Source organism: Rhinopithecus roxellana, chromosome 13, assembly GCF_007565055.1.
Source record: "Rhinopithecus roxellana isolate Shanxi Qingling chromosome 13, ASM756505v1, whole genome shotgun sequence".
In the NCBI taxonomy this organism is placed as follows: Eukaryota; Metazoa; Chordata; class Mammalia; order Primates; family Cercopithecidae; genus Rhinopithecus; species Rhinopithecus roxellana.
In genome coordinates, this window is record NC_044561.1 from 99,752,367 (window position 1) to 99,764,395 (window position 12,029).

The following is a 12,029-nucleotide window of genomic DNA, read 5'->3' on the forward strand; positions in this document are numbered from 1 at the left end:
AGCCAGGATGGTCTCGATCTCCTGACCTCGTGATCCGCCCACCTCAGCCTTCCAAAGTACTGGGATTACAGGCGTGAGCCACCGTGCCCGGCCACCACTGGCTTTTTTAAATTTAATTTTTGTGGAGACAGGGTCTTGCTATGTTGCACAGGCTGATCCCAAACTCCTGGGCTCCAGCAGTCCTCCCACTTTGGATTCCCAAAGTGCTGGAACTACAGTTGTGAAGCACATTAGACCTTAGACTGCTTTGACTGCTTTTTTTTTTTGAGACTCTAGCCCAGGCTGGAGTGCAATGGCATGATCTCGTCTAACTGCAACTTCCACCTCCAACCTCCACTTCCCAGATTCAAGCGATTTTCCTGCCTCAGGCTCCCCAGTAGCTGGGATTACAACTGTGCACCACCAAGCCTGGCTAATTTTGTATTTTTAGGAGAGACAGGGTTTCACCATGTTGGCCAGGCTGGTCTGGAACTCCTGACCTCAAGTGATCCTCCCGACTTAGCCTCCCGAAGTGCTGGGATTACAGGCGTGAGCCACCACGCCAGCCTCTGACTGCTTTTTAACTCATCTTCCCTCAGAGCAGGAACCAGAGCCTGTGGTAATAATCATATTTATGTCTGTTTTTGTTTTTGTTATTTGTTTTTGTTTTTTGGCTGGAGTGCAGAAGCTGGAGTGCAGTGGTGTGATTGTGGCTCACTGCAACCTCCGCCTCCTGGGTTCAAGCAATTCTTGTGTTTCAGCCCCCCAGTTAGCTGGAATTACAGGTGTGCGCCACTACACCCAGCTAATTTTTGATTTTTAGTAGAAATGGGGTTTCGCCATGTTGGCCAGGCTGGTCTCGAACTCCTGACCTCAGGTAATCTGCCTGCCTTAGCCTCCAAAAGTGCTGAGATTACAGGTGTGAGCCCCCATGCCTGACCCCTAATCATATATATATATATAATATATATATATATATTTTTTTTTTTGAGATGGAGTCTTCCTCTGTCACCCAAACTGGAGTGTAGTGGATCGATCTCTGCTCACTGCAACCTCTGCCTCGCGGGTTCAACTGATTCTCCTGCCTCAGCCTTCTGAGTAGCTGGGATTACAGGTGCATGCCATCACACCCGGGTAATCTTTTTTATGTTTTTAGTAGAGACAGGGTTTCAGCATGTTGGTCAGGCTGGTCTCGAACTCCTGACCTCATGATCCGCCCACCTCGGCCTCCCAAAGTGGCCAATCGTATTTTTTTTTTTGAGACAGAGTCTCACTGTGTCACCCAGGCTGGAGTGCAGTGGTGTGATCCTGGCTCACTGCAAGCTCTGCCTCCCGGGTTCACGCCATTCTCCTGCCTCAACCTCCCAAGTAGCTGGGACGACAGGCGCCCACCACCACGCCTGGCTAATTTTTTGTATTTTTTACTAGAGACAGGGTTTCACCATGTTAGCCAGGATGGTCTCGATCTCCTGACCTTGTGATCCATCCGCCTCGGCCTCCCAAAGTGCTGGGATTACAGGCGTGAGCCACCGCGCCTGGCCGAAAGCATAGTCTTTTTTTTTTTTTTTTTTGAGACAGCGTTTCACTCCTGTTGCCCAGGCTGAAGTGCAACAGCACGATCTCAGCTCATTGCAACCTCCACCTCCCGGGTTCAAGCGATTCTCCTGTCTCAGCCTCCTGAGTAGCTAGAATTACAGGCACCCGCCACCATGCCGGGCTAGTTTTTGTATTTTTAGTAGACATGGGGTTTTACCATGTTGGTCAGGTTGGTCTTGAACTCCTGACCTTAGGCGATCCACCTGCCTCGGCCTCCCAAAGTGCTGGGATCACAGGTGTGAGCCACGGTTCCTAGCCCCTCATTCATATTTGTAAACTCTTCCAGAACACTGAGGGAGAACACTGAGGGGAAAGATAATTTTCTATTCATTAACCGCAGTGTAAAAGTCAGGGTAACTTATTTTTCTTTCTGTCTCTCTCTTTTTCTTCTCTCTCTCTTTTTTTTTTTTTTTTTTTTTTTTTTTTTTTTTTTTTTTGAGACAGGGTCTCACTCTGGTTACGCAGGCTGGAGTGCAGTGGTGTGATCTTGGCTCACTACAGCCTCGACCTCCTGGGCTCAGGTGATTCTTCCACCTCAGCCTCCCAAGTAGCTGGGACTACAGGCACATGCCACCATGTCCGGCTAATTTTTTGTATAGATGGGGTTTCTCCATGTTGCCCAGGCTGGTCTCAAACCCCTGGACTCAAGCAATCCGCCCGCCTCAGCATCCCCAGAGTGCTGGGATTACAGGCTTGAGCCACCATGCCTGGCCCAGCCGGGGTAACTTCTGAACATAGGGTGACTTGCAGCAGGAAACTTGCAGGCCCTACACACAGCTGCTTCCTTTCTGTAACTTGTGGCTTATCTTCTGGGAAATTGCAGGCAGTCCTGGGAGTAGCATCCTCGAGAGATTAAGAGATACCGATACCGTCTGTTGTTTCTCTCTGCTTCCCACGAGAAAGAAACATTACATGGTGATGTTGCAGAGTCCCTGGCCCCAGGGGTTTCCTATAAGCCACCTATTCATTCATTCCTTCATTCATTCGTTAGTTCGTTCAGTGTATATTGGGTACTCGTTATGTGCTAGTTGTTGGTTATAATGTAGAAAACAAAAGAGACCCAACTTGTGGAGGTTACAACCAGATGGAAAAAAGAAACGGTAAACTAAGTAACACAAAAGAAAGACTATCTAATGGGGGAACGTTATTGAAAAAATTGGTAAAGCTCTATCTGCCTCTTAAGGAAAATGCATAATTCATCTCCAGTAGAGTATGTCTTTCTGTGGCACCCTTCAGCAGACAGACATCAGTGGGGAAGGAGGTCTCGTCCATGAGTTTCATTGTGTTCCTCTCACTTTGTTGCCCAGGCTGCTCTCAAACTCCTGGCTTCAAAGGATCCTCTTGCTTTGGCCTCTTAAAGTGCTGGGATTATAGGCAGGTGCCACTGTACCCAGCCTGAAAACAGTTTAAAAATAAGGAGTAGCATGAAAGCTGATGAGAAGCTGAGGCCCCAGGAAGGGACTAGGAGTGGGGAAACCCCACTGGGTGCAATGGGCAAGAGACTCAGGGGAAAGGGAGCATGCAACAATCAATTTTAAGTTTTTTGCTCTGTCATTCTGTAAGATGACTCTCCTCTGTCCCCCTAAACTTTTCTAACAGTTGGCTATACCCAAATGTCTGTTTCTTTAGGGATATCAAGGAAAAGAGCTTCCTTTAGACAGACAGCAGGGCAGGGAGAAGAGCTGTATGTCCTGACCCTGAGTGAGACTGACAATGCCATAGAAGCAGAAAGCTAAAGTACATAATGCCTAGGAGACATACGTTCCCACGTGAAGCCCAGAAATGCTGGAGTACTAGGCACCCCACTGCAGGCAGGATGAGGGCTCAGAACTTGCATTTGCATACAAAGGGATGGAGCAATTCCATAATGGTGGAGGACCTGGAACTAAGCAGAAGGCAGAGAGGTGAGTCACACAAGTGAACCTCCTGAATTTCACAGCCTGCAGGCTCTCTCCTTGGTAAAAACTAAACTGGGTCTTCCCTACAGAGCTACATTGTAGTCCCTACTTTACTGCAAGTAAGAGATACATCTTCAGGGAAGCATTTTCTTTTTTTTTTTTTTTTTTTTTGAGACGGAGTCTCGCTCTGTCGCCCAGGCTGGAGTGCAGTGGCCGGATCTCAGCTCACTGCAAGCTCCGCCTCCCGGGTTCACGCCATTCTCCTGCCTCAGCCTCCCAAGTAGCTGGGACTACAGGCGCCCGCCATCTCGCCCGGCTAGTTTTTTTGTATTTTTTAGTAGAGACGGGGTTTCACCGTGTAGACCAGGATGGTCTCGATCTCCTGACCTCGTGATCCGCCCGTCTCGGCCTCCCAAAGTGCTGGGATTACAGGCTTGAGCCACCGCGCCCGGCCAGGGAAGCATTTTCTAGTGCTTTCCAAGATCTGCCAAATTAAAAGGATTAAGGGGGTGGGGAGAATATAGCTACAATTGATAGGCAAAGAAGAGCCAACTAATGCATAACTGGAATTCCTAGACGAAACAGAAACAATGGAATACAATACCTACTTAAAGATATATATACGGAGGCTGAGGCAGGCAAATCGCGAGGTCAAGAGATCGAGACCATCCTGGCCAACATGGTGAAACCTCATCTCTACCTAAAATACAAAAATTAGCTGAGATTGGTGGCATGTGCCTGTAGTCCCAGCTACTAAGGAGGCTGTGGCAGGAGAATCGCTCGAACTCGGAAGACGGAGGCTGCAGTGAGCTGAGATTGCACCACTGCACTCCAGCCTGGCGACAGAGCAAGACTCCATCTCAAAAAATAATAATTAAAAGAAAGATATAATTCTGGAAAATATTTCTGAAGTAAAAAACGACTTCAATCTACTTCTGAAAAAACATACTATGATCCCAGCACTTTGGGAGGCCAAGGCAGGCGGATCACCTGAGGTCAGGAGTTCGAGACCAGCCTCAACATGGAGAAACTCTGTCTCTACTAAAAATACAAAATTAGCCGGGTGTGGTGGCGCATGCCTGTAATCCCAGCTACTCAGGAGGCGGAGGCAGGAGAATTGCTTGAACCTGGGAGGCGGAAGTTGCGATGAGCCGAGATCGCGCCATTGCACTCCAGCCTGGGCAACAAGAGCGAAACTCCGTCTCAAAAAGAAAAAAAAGGCCGGGCGCGGTGGCTCAAGCCTGTAATCCCAGCACTTTGGGAGGCCGAGACGGGAGGATCATGAGGTCAGGTGATCGAGACCATCCTGGCTAACCCGGTGAAACCCCATCTCTACTAAAAAATACAAAAAAACTAGAAGGCGAGGTGGCAGGCGCCTGTAGTCTCAGCTACTCAGGAGGCTGAGGCAGGAGAATGGCGTAAACCCGGGCGGCGGAGCTTGCAGTGAGCCGAGATCCGGCCACTGCACTCCAGCCTGAGCAGCAGAGAGAGACTCCGTCTCAAAAAAAAAAAAGAAAGAAAGAAAGAAAAAACACACTATGGGCCGGGCGCGGTGGCTCATGCCTGTAATCCCAGCACTTTGGGAGGCCGAGGCGGGCGGATCTCCTGAGGTCGGGAGTCCGAGACAGCCTGACCAACACGGAGAAACCCCATTTCTACTAAAAATACAAAATTAAATGGGCGTGGTGGCGCATGCCTGTAATTCCAGCTACTCGGGAGGCTGAGGCAGGAGAATTGCTTGAACCTGGGAGGCGGAGGTTGAGGTGAGCCAAGATTGAGCCATTGCACACTTCAACCTGGGCAACAAGAGTAAAACTCTGTCCCAAAACAAAAACAAAAACAAAAAACAAAAAAAAAAACACACTATGTTTGCACTATGAGATAACATTCTAGGAATGTTACTGAAATGTAAAGATAATGAATCTTTGGGGCACCCAGGCAAAAAAAAATCAAGTACAGAGGCTCTAAAAAGATGATGATGATGATGATGATGATGATGATGATGATGATGATGATCCCAAAGTGCTGGGATTACAAGAGTGAGCCACTGTGCCCGGCCAAGAATAATTTTTTAACATACAAGAACTCAAAAATATTGTTCTCACGAAGTCATGTAAAAATAAGGAATTAAGAAGGAAAAAAGTGAAACTACAGATTTCTAGAAAATGTCAACAGTGAAAACACCACATCAGAACCTATGGGATACAACTAAAGCTGTGTCATAGGAATATTCATAACTTAAAGACTAATGTTATTTTCTAAGACTGCAAACGACTTAAACACCCCTAAAGAGGTATGGATATACTAAATGAAAACAGAAGGAAACAGTTCATGAAAATAAAAGCAGAAAATAATGAGATAATGCTGGTTTTTATTTCTTTTTTGTTTTTGTTTTTTGAGACGTAGTTTCACTCTTGTTGCCCAGGCTGGAGTGCAATGGCACGATCTTGGCTCACCGCAACCTCTGCCTCCTGCGTTCAAGCGATTCTCACACCTCAGCTTCCCAAGTATCTGGGATTACAGGCATGCGCCACCACACTCAGCTAATTTTGTATTTTTAGTAGAGACAGGGTTTCTCCATGTTGGTCAGGCTGGTCTCAAACTCCTGACCTCAGGTGATCCGCCCGCCTCAGCCTCCCAAAGTCTTGGGATTACAGGCGTAAGCCATGGCACCCAGCCGGTTTTTATTTCTTAAATGAAATGACAGGTACTTGGATGCTCATTATATAATTCTAAGCACCTTTTTGTAAATGTGAACTACTGTAGTTCACAATAATTTTTAGGTTTGCTAAATGAACTACAATCTAGCCACATGATGGATAAGAGTTTAAAAGAATACAGATGCTGTCTCTGTAGTGCTATGAAAAAAATATCCAGAATACACTAGCGAGTGAAAAAAGCAAGTGCTGGTCAGGCATAGTGGCTCACGTTTGTAATCTCAGCACTTTGGGAGGCTGAGGTGGGTGGATCACTTGAGGTCAGGAGTTCAAGACCAACCTGGCTAACATGGTGAAACCCCATCTCTACTAAAAATACAAAAATTAGCTGGGCATGGTGGCGTGCGCCTGTAATCCTAGCTACTCAGGAGGCTGAGGCAGGAGAATCGCTTGAACCTGGGAGGTGGAGATTGCAGTGAGCCAAGATCGCGCCCCTGCACTCCAGCCTGGGTGCAGGTACACGCCTGTAATCCCAGCCTCCCAAGTAGCTGGGATTACAGGCATGTACCACCACTCCTGGCTAATTTTTGTATTTTAATAGAGACAGGGTTTCTGCCATGTTGGCCAGGCTGGTCTCTGACTACTGACAGAGCGAGACTCTGTCTCAAAAAAAAAAAAAAAAAAAAAGAAGAAAGAAAAAAAGAAAGAAAACTACAGACCAATATCTCTTGTGAACATAGATGCAAAAATCCTCAACAAAATAGCTGCAAATCAAATCCAGTAATGTATAAAAAGAATTACTCAAAATGACCAAGCGGGATTTATTCCAGGTATGTGAGGCTAGTTCAACATTTGCAAACCAACTAAGGTAATCCATTACATCGACAGGCTAACAACGTAAAATCGCATTATCATACCAATAAATGCAGAAAAAGCATGTGGCAAAGTCCAACCACCATTTGCAATAAAAACTCTCAACAAACTAGGAAAGAAGATAACTTCACAAATTGATAAAGAACATTTACAAAAATCATACTTAGTGGTGAGAAACTGGAAGTTTTCCCACTAAGATCAGGAACAAGGCAAGAATGTCCTAACAACTCATTTTCAATGTTGTACCAAAAGTCCTGGCTAATGTAGAAAATCTGAAGGAATCAACAAAAACAAACGAACAAAAACTCCTGGAACAAATAAGCATTACAGCAAGGTTGCAAGATACAACGTTAATATACAAAAGTCAATTGCTAGGCTGGACAAAGTGGCTCATGCCTGTAATTCCTGCACTTTGAGAGGTCAAGGCAGGCAGATCTATTGAATCCAGGAGTTTGATATCAGCCTTGGCAACATCCCTATAGGGAGACCTTATCTCTATTAAAAAAAGAAAAAGTCAGCCACAGACTGGGAGAAAATATTTGCAAAAGGTACATCTGATAAAGAGCTGTTATCCAAAATACACAAAGAACTCTTAAAACTCAACAAAAAGAAATCACCCAAACAAGCTGCCTGTTTTAAAATGGGCAGAAGACTTGAATGGACAGCTCACTAAAGATTTACAGATGGCAAATAAGCATAGGAAAGATACTCTACATCATACGTTATTAGGGAACTGCAAATTAAAACAAGATTTCTCTACATACCTACTAGAATGGCCAAAAGCCAGCCGGGCGCAGACGCTCACTCCTGTAATCCCAGCACTTTGGGAGGCCAAAGCAGGTAGATCACTTCAGGTCAGGAGTTCAAGACCAGCCTGGCCATATGGTAAAACGCTGTCTCTTCTAAAAACACAAAAATCAGCTAGGCGCGGTGGTGTGTGCCTGTAGTCCCAGCTATTCGGGAGGCTGAGGCAGAAGAATCGTTTGAACCCAGGAGGCGGAGGTTGCAGTGAGTGGAGATTGCGCCACTGCACTCCAGCCTGGGTGACAGAGCAAGACTCCATCTCAAAAAAAAAAAAAAAAAAAAAAAATTACCCAGGTGTGGTGGCACATGCCTTTAGTCCCAGCTACTCGGGAAGCTGAGGCAGGAGAATCGCTTGAACCGGGCAGTCAAGGTTGCAGTGAGGTGAGATAGTGCCCCTGCACTACAGCCTGGATGACAAAGGACACTCCATCTCAGGAAAAAAAAAAAAAAGAGAATGGGCCAAAGCCCAAACAGTGACAAAACCAAATGCTTCAGAGGATGTGGAGCAACAGAAACCCTCATTAACTGCCAGTAGGAATGCAAAATGGTACAGCCACTTTTGAAGACAGTTTGGCAGTTTCTTACAAAACGAAACACTCTTACACAGGATCCAGGAGTCATACTCCTTGGTATTTATGAGTATTTCTACTCCCAAAGGTGTTGAAAACTTATGTTCACACAAAAACCTGTACACAAATGTTTGTAGCAGCTGTATTCATAATTGCCAAAACTTGGAAGCAACCAAGATATCCTTCAGTAGGTGAACAGATAATGCACATCTACATAATGGAATACTATTCAGCAGTACTTCTAAAATGAGCTGTCAAGCTCATGATTCTGCCATGAAAAGACTTGGAGGAATCTTAAATGCACATTACTAAGTGAAAGAAGCCAATCTGAAAAGGCTACATATACGGTATGAATCCAACTATACAACATTCTGAAAAAGGCAAAACTGTGGAAGCAGTAAAATGGTTGAGGCCGAGCGCGGTGGCTCAAGCCTGTAATCCCAGCACTTTGGGAGGCCGAGACGGGCGGATCACGAGGTCAAGAGATCGAGACCATCCTGGCTAACACGGTGAAACCTCGTCTCTACTAAAAAATACAAAAAACTAGCCGGGCGACGTGGCGGGCGCCTGTAGTCCCAGCTACTCAGGAGGCTGAGGCAGGAGAATGGCCTAAACCCAGGTGGCGGAGCTTGCAGTGAGCTGAGATCCGGCCACTGCACTCCAGCCTGGGTGGCAGAGCGAGACTCCGTCTCAAAAAAAAAAAAAAAAGATCAATGGTTGCTAGGGGTTGAGGGGAGGAAAGGATGAATAGGTGGAGCAGAGGACTGTTAGGGCAGTGAAACTCTTCCGTATGATACTATAATGGTAGATGCATATCACTGAAAATACATCCAAACCTATAGAACGTACAACCCCAAGAGTGAACCCTAATGTAAACCATGGACTCTGGTGATAGTGACCTGTCATTCACTGTCATTCAATTTAAACAAATGACCACTCTGGTGCCCAATGTTGGTGATAGGAGAGGCTGTGCATGTGTGGGGATAGGGAGTAAACAAGAACTCTCTGTACCCTCTGCTCAGTTTTACTGTGAACCTAAAATTGCACTAAACAAATAACGTCTATTTAAGAAACGGTCACAGCCACTTCAATCACGGTAATAAACATACAGAGACTTGGTTAATGGGTCACAGAGTATTGCATCTGACAAACACAGTCAACTGCATTACAATAAAATATAGGAATAAAAAACTAAAATAATAAAATAAAATATAGGAATAATTGTTTAAAAGATTGAGGCCAGGCGTAGTGGCTCACACCTGTAATCTCAGCACTTTAGGAGGCCAACATGGGTGGATCACCTGAGGTCGGAGTTCAAGACCAGCCTGACTAACACAGCGAAGCCCTGTCTCTACTAAAGATACAAAAATTAGCCAGGCATGGTGGCACATGCTTGTAATCCCAGCTACTTGTGAGGCTGAGGCGGGAGAATTGCTTGAACCCAGGAGGCAGAGGTTGCAGTGAGCCAAGATTGTACTACTGCACTCCAGCCTGAGTGACAGAGTGAGGCTCCATCTCAAAAAAAAAGAAAAGAAAATACTGAGCTCTGGGGGATGCTGGACAGTGAGAAGTGCCACAGGGCTAGAAAAAACCACCCGGCCCTAGAGGAGACATGATGATCCAATCCTATCCCAGGGCTCACCACCCTCCCAATCAGTGACCCACATACATGCAGGCCAGTTCCTGCTTAAAACCTGTGACTTCTTCCTCCCTCCAGGTAAGCTTTCTTCTCTGGGCTCTACCGCCCTCCTGTCATCACCTGTTGTCCCAGGAGTGTTTGTAGAGGTACACTGGTAACACTACCAGCTGCTCAAAGTCTCTAGTTTTCTCAGGAAGCTGAGGGATGTGTGGTTTGGCCAGGGTTTCTGGGGCAGAGAGAAGAAAGGGAGGAGGCTTGGAGATGGAGGCAAGTTTGCTTCCATAGCCATCTCACTGTTGGTTCCAAATCCTGGCTCCTTCACTTGGCCTTCCTCACTAAAGTGCCCCTTCTTCCTTTGGGTGTTTAAAGCACTTGTGAGCAGCAATTCAGGGATACTCAGACCATTGCTGCCTTGCAGTCATCTGCAGTCACCTGGCCTTAGCTCTGCCTCTCCTGGAACCTTGGGGACATTCTGTATCCTGCATTGCACCCAGCGGAGCATCAGGCCCAAGGGAGGCTCGATGAATATATGGTGAGCATACGTTGTGGTGGAAACTCAGCCCAAGGTGCTAGGGCAGAAGTGTGAAGTGTGGGAAGGGTGCTGGGCAAGCTCATCCAGTTAAGAAAACCCTGGTCCAGCTGGGCATCTGGAACAGGAACTGGAGCTCAGCAGCCCTAGGGTGTGGTCTCAGTCTCTACTATTCTCTTGTGCATCAGTTTGCCCCACATCATGGGAACCAAGACACCAGCCATGTCTAACCTCAACTTCCCACGGCTCCCGGGGCGCAGGGTCTCAACCTCTTTCTTAAGTTCAGTTTGAAAAAAAGGCAGAAAGAATTCAGATCAGTAAGCTTCAGCTCTTCCATAGAGGACAAAATGTCCTGTTCCCTGAGAACACAGCCAATCCACCAGGACCACCAGCCTGGGGTGAGGGGTGGCCAGGAGAACAGAATGTATAGGGAAGGGGTGTCCCTACTAGAGGCCTGTGGGACATTTCCACGGGTGGGACCTGGTCACACACACAGAGTAACATCCCTTTAAGTCTTCAAGGTCAAGGTGGTTTGTGGCACCATAAAATGGAAAAGGTGGCCTCATCCCAATTATGTTGACAGTGGTGGCAGAAGGACTGGCACAGCTGGTGGCCTTGGCCATGGACTTGGAAGGGCTAATCATGAGCGCTGCCTCCAAAGTGGGTGTAGGTGGGTCCATCCTGGGTGCTAAAGGGCAACTGATGGATGGTAAGCATGAGATGGAGCTGAGCACCTAGAATGCTCGTTCTGCCAAGAAAGCCTCACCTTCCTTGATAACAGGAAGATCATGAAAATCAATGTAAACTGAGGTGGTTTTTTTTCCCCAACTGAGTAAATTTAAACCTTCACTAGAAGCTGCTGATTAAAGACCTCCTAACTACCAGCTTTTGGTACCCCACCCATATCCCTTTGGGACTCAACATGGTACAGGCAGGCCCAGCTCCACATTGTCTGAGGGCTCTTTTCCAGGGGCAGAAAGACCCAGGGAATGTATGCACCCTGGGATCAACCTGTAACCACTGACTAAAGGCAGTAAGCAAACACCCACAGCTGCCACCCCTCGGGCGAGGTAATTCAGAGGCAACTGCTGTGTGCAGGCCCCTAGAGGCACTCAGCTCCCTACCACAGTCCCAATAGGCTTGACAAGCATTCACAAGGACTGTCTCCCCTTCCTGCTTCCTGGGATCACCGCCCGCCCCACATACATCACTCGCACCAATTCTTGGCTCAGGCGCTGCTTCTCAGGTGGCTCTGCCACAGCCACCTGCCATTTGTGATATATACTTTGGTGGAGAAAGTGTGTGCCACCATCTAAAGGAAGCCCCTAAGGAGACAGAGGTGAGGTGGGGATGAGAGACGGAGGCCTCCCAAGAAGCCTCCTTGGGGGATCCTTGACCACGAAGGCTCAGACGCCCAGCTTAGGGGCCATCCAGAGAGGCACTCACTCATAGCAGGATGCACGCATCAAACTCACAAAGAGAGGG